Source organism: Herpailurus yagouaroundi, unplaced genomic scaffold (genome assembly GCF_014898765.1).
Source record: "Herpailurus yagouaroundi ecotype Mexico unplaced genomic scaffold, PumYag 28, whole genome shotgun sequence".
NCBI lineage: Eukaryota > Metazoa > Chordata > Mammalia > Carnivora > Felidae > Herpailurus > Herpailurus yagouaroundi.
Window position 1 is genome coordinate 35,005,245 of NW_024412376.1, and position 11,266 is coordinate 35,016,510.

Genomic DNA, 11,266 nt, shown 5'->3' on the forward strand with positions numbered 1-11,266 from the left:
TAGTGCTTAGTCAAGAAATCTCTGGATGAATTACTTTACATCCTTTACCTTTACTTTCCTAATCTGTGAAATTCCATTTTATGTCTATTTCTGCATTCATATATTTAGCACCTTATATACCCTGCATGATGATAGGCAGTTTATATACATTATTTCATTCAGTACTTACAATAACTCTGTGAGATAGGTACTATTCTATTCCATTTCAAAAATAAACTGAGACTAAGATAGTTACAGTGCTAGGAAATTGGTAGGGTAGATATTCAAACCTGTCTGCCTAAATATTGGGCTCCTGAAGGCCTACTTTATATTACCTTAATTTTTGATATTCAGTAATCTGAGATCTTCAAAAAAACGATGTGATTTGCCAGAGGCCATATAAGTTGCAAAATCAGTACCTGAATCCAGGTTTTTTCAGATCAATAGTTATTCTTTTAAATATGATTATAACAACTACTCAAATATTTATGGCTTCTTTAAAAAACTACAGCATGATACTTTTTAAAACTATATTACCTTAGAGGGAAAAAAATCAGTCAAAATATTTTTGGAAAATCTCTAATAAAATAATTTCAAATTTATTAAAGACCTTAAAAATCATCTCATTCAACCACCTATCTGATATACAATTCTCTTTTACAATATGGGTGCAAAGCAGTCACCTACCTTATTCTTGAATTCTTACAAGAAACTCCTATTCTCTAGAACAACTTAACCTTGGTTAACTCTTTAAGAAAGCTCTTTCTTATAATGATCATAATTTCTTCCCTTGTAACTTTCACAAACAGATCTTCATATCCTTCTGGCCAAACTGAACATGCCTCTTTTATCTAACTGCACTTGAAAAATTCTTCTCTTCTTCAAGCTAAACATTACCAGTTCCTTAAATCCAACATATTCTAAAATGATGTCCCTTAGAATACTATTCTAGGAGCTATTAACAGGCCTCAAAAATGTGTTCCATACCTAAATAACATCTGAGAATCACTATACGTCTCTCTTAAGAGTATCACAACAAACATTAGCATATTTAAGGCCATGAAAAGTTTCAGTTAAAACCTTTCAACTTTAACTCCTGCTTCTCAAACATTTCAACATGACACCCTAATTCTCCTTGCTACCTATATTAACTGCCTATAATATATTTGGAAAATGCTGCCTTAACTGCTCTTTACAGGATACAGTTTGTTCCCTATGTTCCCTCACTGTCCTCTTTTTCCTTTACAAGGATGGTGGTCAAAATTACAGAGAAAGATTCCATCAGTGTTCTACACAGCTGCATGATACTGATGGTTGAATGAAGCATACTATCAACAACACTGGGATTTTAATTTTTAAAAACGTGTTTACATCTGAAGAGTATATGTGATATACTCAAAAAACGTTTTTCTAAATAATAAAGCTATCCTGTAAAAGACTATCTCCAGAGAAGGTAAAAAGATGTTCAGCTTTTCCTCAATTCCCCCTTCTATGTCCATTACTATGATGATTATATATATGATTACTATGATTACTATGATGAACTATGATGATACTGTCTCTGTTCTCTTTCCATCATTTTTAGATTCTTCTAATTTTCTGGCTTCACATATTTATTAAATGGCAGAATTAGGAAGTCTGTACTGTCAGCTGGGTACCTTACACTATACTCCAGGAACACACTTACGTGACATCAAATCCAATAAATAAATAAATTTGTTATTAACAGATTCTGTTAAGAGTTAAGGTACTCTTTAACAATCACAACCATCAATGAGATAAAGATTAACCAAACCAACTTTCAGCCTTTTGTCTTTAAAAAAAAAAAAAGGGCAATGTCCTTCTATCATTGCTTTAAAATTAAAATCATTTTAGGGGTGCCTGGGTGGCTCAGTTGGTTGAGTGCCCAACTCTTGATTTCCACTCAGGTCGTGATTCCAGGGTCATGAAATGAAGCCCCACATTGGGCTCCACACGGAGTTTGGAGCCTGCTTAAGATTCTCTCTCCCTTTTTCAAACAAAAAGCATTTTAAATAATATAACTACCTTTTTCCTCCCTTTAGGATTGTTTTTATTCTACTAGGCTTTGACTATACCATCATGGAAGATTTCCTACTAAGAAAATATTAGAATTACAAGTGGACCGTAGACCACCTCCAATGTTATACATAGAAAATCAAGAGCAACTAAAATAGACTTGCTTAAGGTCACAAAACTAGTAACTGAAAAGACCTATGGCTCAAACCTTCGGACATCAATAAACTCTGACTCTGGCTCATTTCCAGAATTTAGTCCAGAGGGAGCTTAATGGCCTAAACATCCTATAGGACATCATACTGTCCCATTACACTAAAGAAAGACATCAAGTTGATACAATGTGGAGAATAGGAAAGTATGAGATTTATATTTTTTTAAGCATGCCGCAAGGATGAGGAAAAAAATAAGACTAGTTTAATATGCTGCCTTACATATAAAACAATTGATAAATATCTTCTGTTTCCATTTTACCCAAAATGTAGAATTTAATCAATGCATACTTTTGTTTTTCTGTAACTCATCGCTTACTCTAAATGGCCGATTTGTGCAATGCAAACCACCCCTGCAATTACTTACAGACATGTATTTTGGGTCAATTCATGTCTCTAAAGTTGTATTTTTAAAGATATTATTTTATCTAGGGTGTCATGTTGAAACAAATGGCAGTCCCCACATTAAAGACTCTTTTTAACATACAATGACTAGAAACATACGCTAGACTTAGTACATTTAAAGAAATCTCAATCAAAATATTTTAAAAACTTAAAATTAGGAAAGTGTAAGAGTCACCAACCTCACTCTCTCTTTAGAAAGGAATATGTTTTATCTTAAAGCTTTCAAAACAAAGGTAACATACACACATCTCTAATTCAAAAATCAAAAATATCTAACTTTAATACCATATTTAATCTAACAAAATACATTTCTAAAAAGGCCAGAAATCAAGAACCTCAGATAATTAAAAATCAAATCTAAAACAGGCATACAACAGCCTAGTATTTGTTCTAAACTATTCCAGAATCAATCTGAGAATTACCAAAACTCCAAGGAAGTATAGCAGCCCTATACATTATGACAAAACTGTCATACCAACTGAAGCTTCTAGGCTCAATTAGTACTGCTGACCCAAGGAATCTGAGTAAGGGAAGGAGGGTCCTAAGCAAGAGAATGACACAAACAGTTTATACAAAAAATAGTGGGGAAGGGCAGATTAAAAGCTGTTGTACCATAAATAAACTCTAATTTTCACAGATAAATCTTTTTTCCTAAACTTTGGACTTTCAAAGATTCCGTTCCAGCTCAATTTCAAAAGTAAAATTAGAAGAAAAATTAAAAAGAAAAAATTTTCTAAGCTATAAAGTAGAAGGCCAAGACAGCATAGCCAATCACAGGATAGATATTCGAGTAACAATTTGAATCAAGCCTTTAGCTTTAAATGCTAACTATATCTTCACTAATTTTAAGAACCATAATAAGTTAACAAAAATAGAAATTTTAAAATTTGTACTGCCTTTCAAAATAGAAAATATACTATTAAAAAATTACTAGCACAATTTTAGCAAAATATACATGAAAATTAATCACTTATCTAAAGAAATTTGTGTCAGCTGTGTTCAAACTACTTAAACTGACCCTTCATTTTATGAATTACTGTAAAAATTTATGAAATGAAAATGAACATTTTATAAATTTTATTTTTAAAAACTGCAATAGTGGGGCGCCTGGGTGGCTTGGTCGGTTAAACGTCCGACTTCGGCTCAGGTCATGATCTCATGGTCCGTGAGTTCGAGCCCCACGTCGGGCTCTGTGCTGACAGCTCAGAGCCTGGAGCCTGTTTCGGATTCTCTGTCTCCCTCTCTCTCTGCTCCTCCCCTGTTCATGCTCTGTCTCTCTCTGTCTCAAAAATAAATAAATGTTAAAAATTTTTTTTAAAAAATTAAAATAAAAACTGCAATAGTGAAAAAAATTAATTCTCAAAGTATTAAAACACTTGTACAGAAAGCATATTAGTTATGGCATTCCTTAAATTACGTGGTATTAAATTCCTGATTTGTTCAATCGTTATTGAGTATGGAATGCTGAGACCATGGTTGCCAAGTCAATGGAGGTTTTTTAAGTGCTAACTCATTTTAGTGACACACTGCACTATTTTTATTTTCCACATAAAATGAGGATTACTCAAAAGTGTATGGATATAGAAGTCTAACATCATTTCAGAATGAAAGGGTATAGATGGATTGGCTCAATTCCATTTTAAATTATTTTTATTAAATAATGAGGACACATTATTCCTAGAAGTTAAATATATAATGAATAAAAGTGTTGGTACTGGGTGTTTCACAACTTTTAGTAATACTGTAGAGAGTACTTTTTTAATTATTTAATTAACAATTTTTTAAATATTGCATTGAACACAAAATTCTTTGAATTTAGTATAAAGATACCTACAATAGAACCAAAATTCTTGTATACTACTACACAATAATACAGTGATATTCCTTACATAAAGGAAAAGGAAAAGGAAAGCTCCTATAAGCTTTCATCCAAAATCTATTATAATTTGAACATAGATATCACATTTTCTTCTCTCACTGATTTCGTTTTAGCAACAATCAGGTAGTAAAATAAGACACGACCCAGCATTAATATACAAATCTGGACAGATTTTACATCAAGTATTTGATTTGTATTCACAAACCCTCCTTAAACCGACATGTCTGTTTTTTAACAACAAAAATGACACCATTAAAAATAGAAGGCTTAATATCAGTCCATAAATTGGGCATATTGTTATTAATATTTCTTAACTCATAACAGATCCAATAATACACATGCTTATATTTCAGACGTTGATATGTATCATAATCTTTGGCAATAATGTTCAAATCCAATATTCTACCCTCTTAAATGAAAATTAGCAATTAAAGCAGTGCCTTAAACAGAAACTAAAGCACTGCTAATATTTATAAATTGCAGCAATAATAGTCATCTTTATGTCCATTATGGCACACAGGTGCAAATTTTTAAAAACGAATGTTTTATATGTGCACCTTGGAAAGAATATCATTACAGATGATTAAGGAGCTTTAATTCTGAAAGGCTCTGGGGCGCCTGGGTGGCGCGGTCGGTTAAGCGTCCGACTTCAGCCAGGTCACGATCTCGCGGTCCGTGAGTTCGAGCCCCGTGTCGGGCTCTGGGCTGATGGCTCAGAGCCTGGAGCCTGTTTCCGATTCTGTGTCTCCCTCTCTCTCTGCCCCTCCCCTGTTCATGCTCTGTCTCTCTCTGTCCCAAAAATAAATAAAAAACGTTTAAAAAAAAATTAAAAAAAAATTCTGAAAGGCTCTGTATGGAAGTCTGTCCAACTGCTCAAATATACATTGTAGTGATTCTTGAAATGAAAATATCTTCCTGTTATTTAAATAAGGAAAATACTACCAACACGTGAATATGTTATTTATACATTGAACACATCCTGCTGCCTGGTTCTAACACCATTATCAAACACAAAGCGAACAGATTTCTAAAGAGAAGCCAAGTCTTAAAAAGCTCCTCCTGATAGTCCCTCTACAATACTGGCCTATATTAGAATCGTCGCCTATTATAAAGACTATAGATTATTTGTCAAGAATGTAAAGAGAGAGCTTAAAGAAACTTCAACATTAACTAAATTCATATATAAGGCAACCGGTGCCCAAATAATTGGTCCTGGCTTCCCAAGGATCTCACAATTAACATCAATGCAAGGATTATTAAATCCCAGGTCTCCTGATATCAGGTTCAGTGGTCTTTCTGGGACCCCCCCCCCAAAGAAAATATTTAAAAGGTTTGTAATTAAAACTATCTGACTTTAGGAAACACAAATGGTACTACTGCGTGTACTGCCGTCCATGGCTGCCTGCCGCGGCGTGTCGCGGGAGAGAAGGGGGTCAGTTATCTTTCCCAAACACCCACAACCTTCCACTGTTCAAGACCCTACACACAACACTTGGGGAATAAACAGAAAGAGTCAAAGGCAGAGGAAAGTTCGAGGCTCATTCCAGTTAGAACTCAATGAAAACGACGACATGGTTGCCAAATCTCACCCAGCAGTCGGGACGCCCCGGACGTCGTCCCAAAGGCTCTACAGGGGACGCGCGGGCGCCACAAAGTCCAGACGCCCTTGACGTGTGGCGGTCGACGGAGGCAGTGCTAGGAGAACATGGAGGGCAGCAGGTGGGAAGCGGCCGGAAGATGTCGGGGAAGAGCGGAAATAAAGCAGAGAGAGGGCAGGGCCCCCGAGGGGCGGAAGGAGCCGCCAAGGGGCCCCCGACGACAACTGGAGCTGGGGGACTGGACGGCTGGGACCACGCGGCGCAAACTGTGACAGCAAGAGCTATCTGGTCAAAAGATGCCCTCTGGGGCTGGGGAACCGCGTCTATGACTCTAGCCCTCCCTATGCTCGACGGGGCAGGGGAGTGAGGAGGGCGAATCCCGCAGGCACTGCCTCCAGAGGGGCGTGAGTCCCCACTGCGTATCTGGCGTAACAGTGTATCGGACGGGGCCTTTTGTGGCCGGAAGGCGGGGTCTCCAGCCGTTACTAGCGGTTTGGTTGTGACCCCGCTGTCCCCATCCCCTCCTCACCCCTTCGGGTCTTCAAATGTTGGTCCTAAATCCCTAGGACCAACGACCACAAACCGCCGCCACCGTTTCGGGTACCAATCGGTCGGAGCGGGGGAGGGGGGGGTCGCCGTAGCGGGGGAGGCCACCGGGAAGAGCTCGAGCCGTCCTCGCGCCTTGGTTTGTCTCCCAGCAGGCGCCGGGGCAGTGGCCTGGGCAGCCCCACGCGGAGTGGAGCCCCAACCAATCAGTGACCAGCTTCCGGGAGGAGTCGGGGAGTGGAGAGTGGGCGGGACGAAGGTTTTTACCCGAATGAGGCTCTCGGAGGGGTGTAAAAGTGCTTGGAGTGACAGGCACTTTAGCCAATTGGGAAAGGAGAGGGAGCTTTAGGGGGCGGGCATACATGCAGTGTTGCCAAAAGAAAATCCTGCGTGTTTTGTTAGGGTGTGGGGAAACAAACACTATGATTTTAACATACTCCTTTTACTTAGGGGGAAATGTAGATACATTTTAAAGGTTCGTCTCATTTGACGGAGTTTTCAAGTCTTAAACTCCTAGTTTAGACGTCTTTCAGTGTGGGGATGGGGGATGGGAGGTATAAGGCTAATCTTGCTAAGGATTTTCAGATAGGACGGATATGTAGAAATTAAGTGGTTTAAATGCCTAGGAGAATGGGCTGAATCGAGAGACCTAGTAGGCCTGATTCAAGCCTGATTCAGCTTGGGGAGAGATGACGTTGTCAGAGCTGAAGAACCAGGTACTACTACCCTTATGTAAAACCAACTTTCTTAGATACAGTTGTGCGTTATTCTGCATACACGCCTTGAATTTTGCTTCCTTTGAAGATAGAGCTTGAGTTTAAATGGCAAAGAAAAACGGCTTTAGGTACCAATTCTGTAGACTAATAGACTCACAGAATAGTAAGACTGGAAAGAAACTAGATCACATAGTTCTGCTTTAACAGATGAAGAACTTGACGCCCAGAATAATCCATTGGATTACATAATAACACTGGTGCCCTAATACCCAACTTCGAGGTGCTTTTTTCCACACTAGTGATTTCAGTTTGTTGTCTCCACGAATAAATGTACTAAATTTTAACAAGCCGCGCGTATGTACTACCCTTCCCCCAACGGTAGGAATTAGCAAGGACTTGGACAGCTCTGGGCTAAAATCCCTGTTATCATTTTGTGGGTGCGATACAACTTCTCTGAGCCCCAATTTAAAATGGGGATTGGGAGGATTAATTAAAAATAATGTTGACAAATATTGAGCACTTGTGTGCCAGAGGCAACTGTAATCTAGTTTCGTATATTAGTTCATTTAATTCTAGCAGTAACTTTGGCAAAGGTACTAGACCCGTGTAGTTGCATGTTTCAGGTGGAGAAACCCAGAAAGAGAGCTTAAGTAGTTTGTTCAAGGTCATTCAGCAAGTAAGTTTATTTTGGCTTTGAACCCTGCAGATATAACCATTAGGCTATACTGTCTCAAAATGTGTCCAGAAACAAGTGGCATAATGCCCAGAGAATGTTAAGTGGAAGCTTAACAAATACCTTCCTAGACTGCCCTTCTGTTAATAAATACCGCCAATCTCATGTATATAGGCTATATGCCTATACAAATAATAATGATAAATTAAGTAACTAGAAAATCTAGACATAGAATGTAACTATTTGGCTGCCTTTTCTTTTTTTAACATGGCAATTCTTTACCTCAAGAACTGCAAAGGTGATAATTGTTCTATCGTATTGATTACTATTTGTAACTGCTCATGCATTTCTCCAGGAAGAGATTACCCACATTATTTATTTTCATGTTGATGCTGTCTCATTTCTCAGTAACTCTAAATACACGTGTTTAAGGTTAAACTAGATGAAATTGTGTTAAGACATATTAGTCTGAAAAGTTCACACAACTAAACAATTTCTAGGAGTTGCTGTAAGATCCTTAAAACCTCACTAGGTGGAGATGTTATCTTTTGAGATACAAAAGATGGTTCCTGGAAGTAAGTAGCCTGGGGGATTATTTCACATTTCTAGCTTTCTTTGTTTCCTTCCAGCCAACACTCCCCCATATAAAGAAAAATGAGCAAAGGCTTCTGAATAGGAACTAGTCAGGCCATAGAGCCTTGCTTAGATGAAGACAGTGCTATTTAAAGATGCTTGCAACACTTACATTGTGTGTCCTTTTTGGTCATGTTTCTTCTAAAGATGTATTTTTGAAGATGTATTTTTCAAATGCTATAAAAACTATATTCTCTGTATGTACAAGTAAAGGAATGACCTTTAACTTTATTTCCAAAGGCTCATAGAAAAGAGATTAAATACCTTTAGAACTAGAATTCTTTTTCAGGGATAAATTCCAAATTAGGGTCTGTTATAAGTTTATTTGCAAGTTTATGGGAAAAGGAGATCCAAATTAATAGGAAGAATGAAAATAAGTGATATAGAGATATTTTTTACTGAAAAGAAGCCTAAGGTTGGATACTTGTTGGTAAGGGAGAAAATAGAAAGGGACCTCTACATGGCTGTGGGTCACGGGAAGAAAAAATTATCAATAAAAATTGGAAGAGATATAAAAACTAGAGTTGGTTAAAATAGTCTGGATATCATGTAAATGTGGTTTTTCTCATATGAACTGTAGTTTTTTGGAATAAATATCTTCATATACCTTCTGTAAAATACAAACCCCCAAAAAGGAAGAAAAGCAATGAGAACTCTGTATACATGTTTAAAGTACAATTTAGTCCTAATAAGAGAAATGAAAGGTCAATGGTTTCATACAAAAGAGCACCGTGTAGTATTAGAGATTCCTCCCTCCATATTTGGCAGTGATGGCCCGGATCCACCAAAAACATGGCAACGGTTTGCATATTTATAGAATTAACGATCTTTCTACAGGACACAGCTTGGGAACTAAGCGCTATCTTTTCATCTGATGACTCTTCATTCAAAATGATATCTCAACACACTTTCAGAAGTATGGGGGCTTTTATTTTTTTAATCTCAAAGTAAATGGGTTTATTCCAATTCACTGACCCTTGTTTGATGCTTTCTGCTTGACAGATTAATTTGAACTTTTGATGACTATGGGATGTAAATGTCAGCATCAAGATGGTTACAAGGTGGAATAGATGCTTTTCCCAGTGGTGGTGATGGTCTATCCCGAGCCATCTTTATATGCATTCAGTGTACCTCCTGTGATTAACAACCTATCTTTTCAAGGCAACAAATTAGAAATAGATATTTTGGGGCATAATGTAATGGTCTATAGAGGGACCAAACCTGTAACTAAGACCTCACTTAATATAGGTGCTGACGGAAGCAGTAGTAAAGCCAAACTTTGCTGATTGGATTTAGTTATTAGTTAACATCAAGATCCAGTCATCTAGTTATTATTTTTTTAATCAACTACAATATTATAAATAGTGTTAGACAAACCCAGAAAATCATCTTTTTTCCCCTTTGAAAAATACAGACTTCACTCATCTGAAAAACTAACATCTGTAAAAAAATAACTTTTTGATTAAAAACTTAAACACTTGGGGGCACCTGGGTGGCCCAGTTGGTTGAGCATCAGACTCGATGTCAGCTCAGGTCCTGATCCCACCAGGGCCATGGGATCGAGCCCCTCACTGAGCTCCGCGATGCTGAGTGTAGAGGCTGCTTAGGATTCTCTCTCCCTCTGCCCCTCCCCTTGGCTCATGCTCCCTCTTTGTCTCTCCAAAATAAAATGAAAAAAAAAATTTTTTTTTAAACACTTGGTTAGGGAGAGAGAGCGATGAACTCTTTCCTATGTTATCTCACTGGAGAAGCTTATCTCATGGGAGCAACTTTCGCAGGTAACAAATTACAGTGGAACTAGAGCTGACAGACACCCTTGCATGTTTGTCCGGCTGGGCGAGCCAGAACGACTTGCCCCAAAATCGCAGAGTCAGTTAGTGGAAATACTGGATCTCCAGCTTCTCTCTTCTGACGTTCAGTCTTAAAACCTGGCTCTCACAGAAACTTTTAAATTGTACTCTTAACTCCTACAGCATTTTGTTAAAAGCCATCATAAATATATTCGATGAAGAAAATCATTTTGGCTGAGGACAACAGGGTCAGCTTTGGTTCTGGGACATTAATGCACCTGGCCATAAAGGATGTGTGAGGCAAAGCAGTTTCTTGGGTATTACATTTCTTTCTTCACACTCGATGTGTGGTACCCTCCCAAGGTGACTCCAGCTCTGCCTGTCTAACTCAGTTATTGTCTTAGCAGAAGAAGCAGAGGGGGACTCCTTGTGTTTGCCTAGGAGAGCGTTTTGCATTTTCTCAAATGCAGGGCACTCTTAAGGGGGAAGTAGAATACCATTACAATCCACAATGCAGTCTGTGTTTTAAATTAAAGCATCAGATCTTTCCAATAAAGCATTTGCTTTAATTTGCATCGATCTACTTATATGTAGAGATCTACAATCTCCAGGGCATCCTTGAAATCACTGGCCTTTTATGTTTTGCCAACTTTTACTTATTCCATTCCTATCCTCATTCTTAATAAGTGGGATACATTTCCCTCTCAACCTGCCTCTTATAGGACCACTGATTTACTAAGCCCTTGAAAGAACAAAAGAAAGAAAGAAAGAAAGAAAGAAAGAAAGAAAGAAAGAAAGAAA

General features: G+C 37.9%; 1 protein-coding gene across 6 annotated transcripts in view; it reads right to left on the reverse strand.

Annotated features, from left to right (window-relative positions):
* Positions 1 to 6,744, reverse strand: part of RBM46 (RNA binding motif protein 46) — a 48,079-nt gene extending 41,335 nt beyond the window's left edge. For 5 of the 6 annotated variants that reach the window (XR_005789140.1, XM_040471755.1, XM_040471777.1 and 2 more), the window contains exon 1: positions 6,637 to 6,744. The gene's annotated coding sequence lies outside the window, so the exon portion shown is untranslated. Of the gene's footprint in view, positions 1 to 6,098; positions 6,193 to 6,636 lie in introns of those variants that run through there. The other variant, XM_040471763.1, reaches the window with a different exon arrangement.
* Positions 6,745 to 11,266: the final 4,522 nt, after the last annotated feature.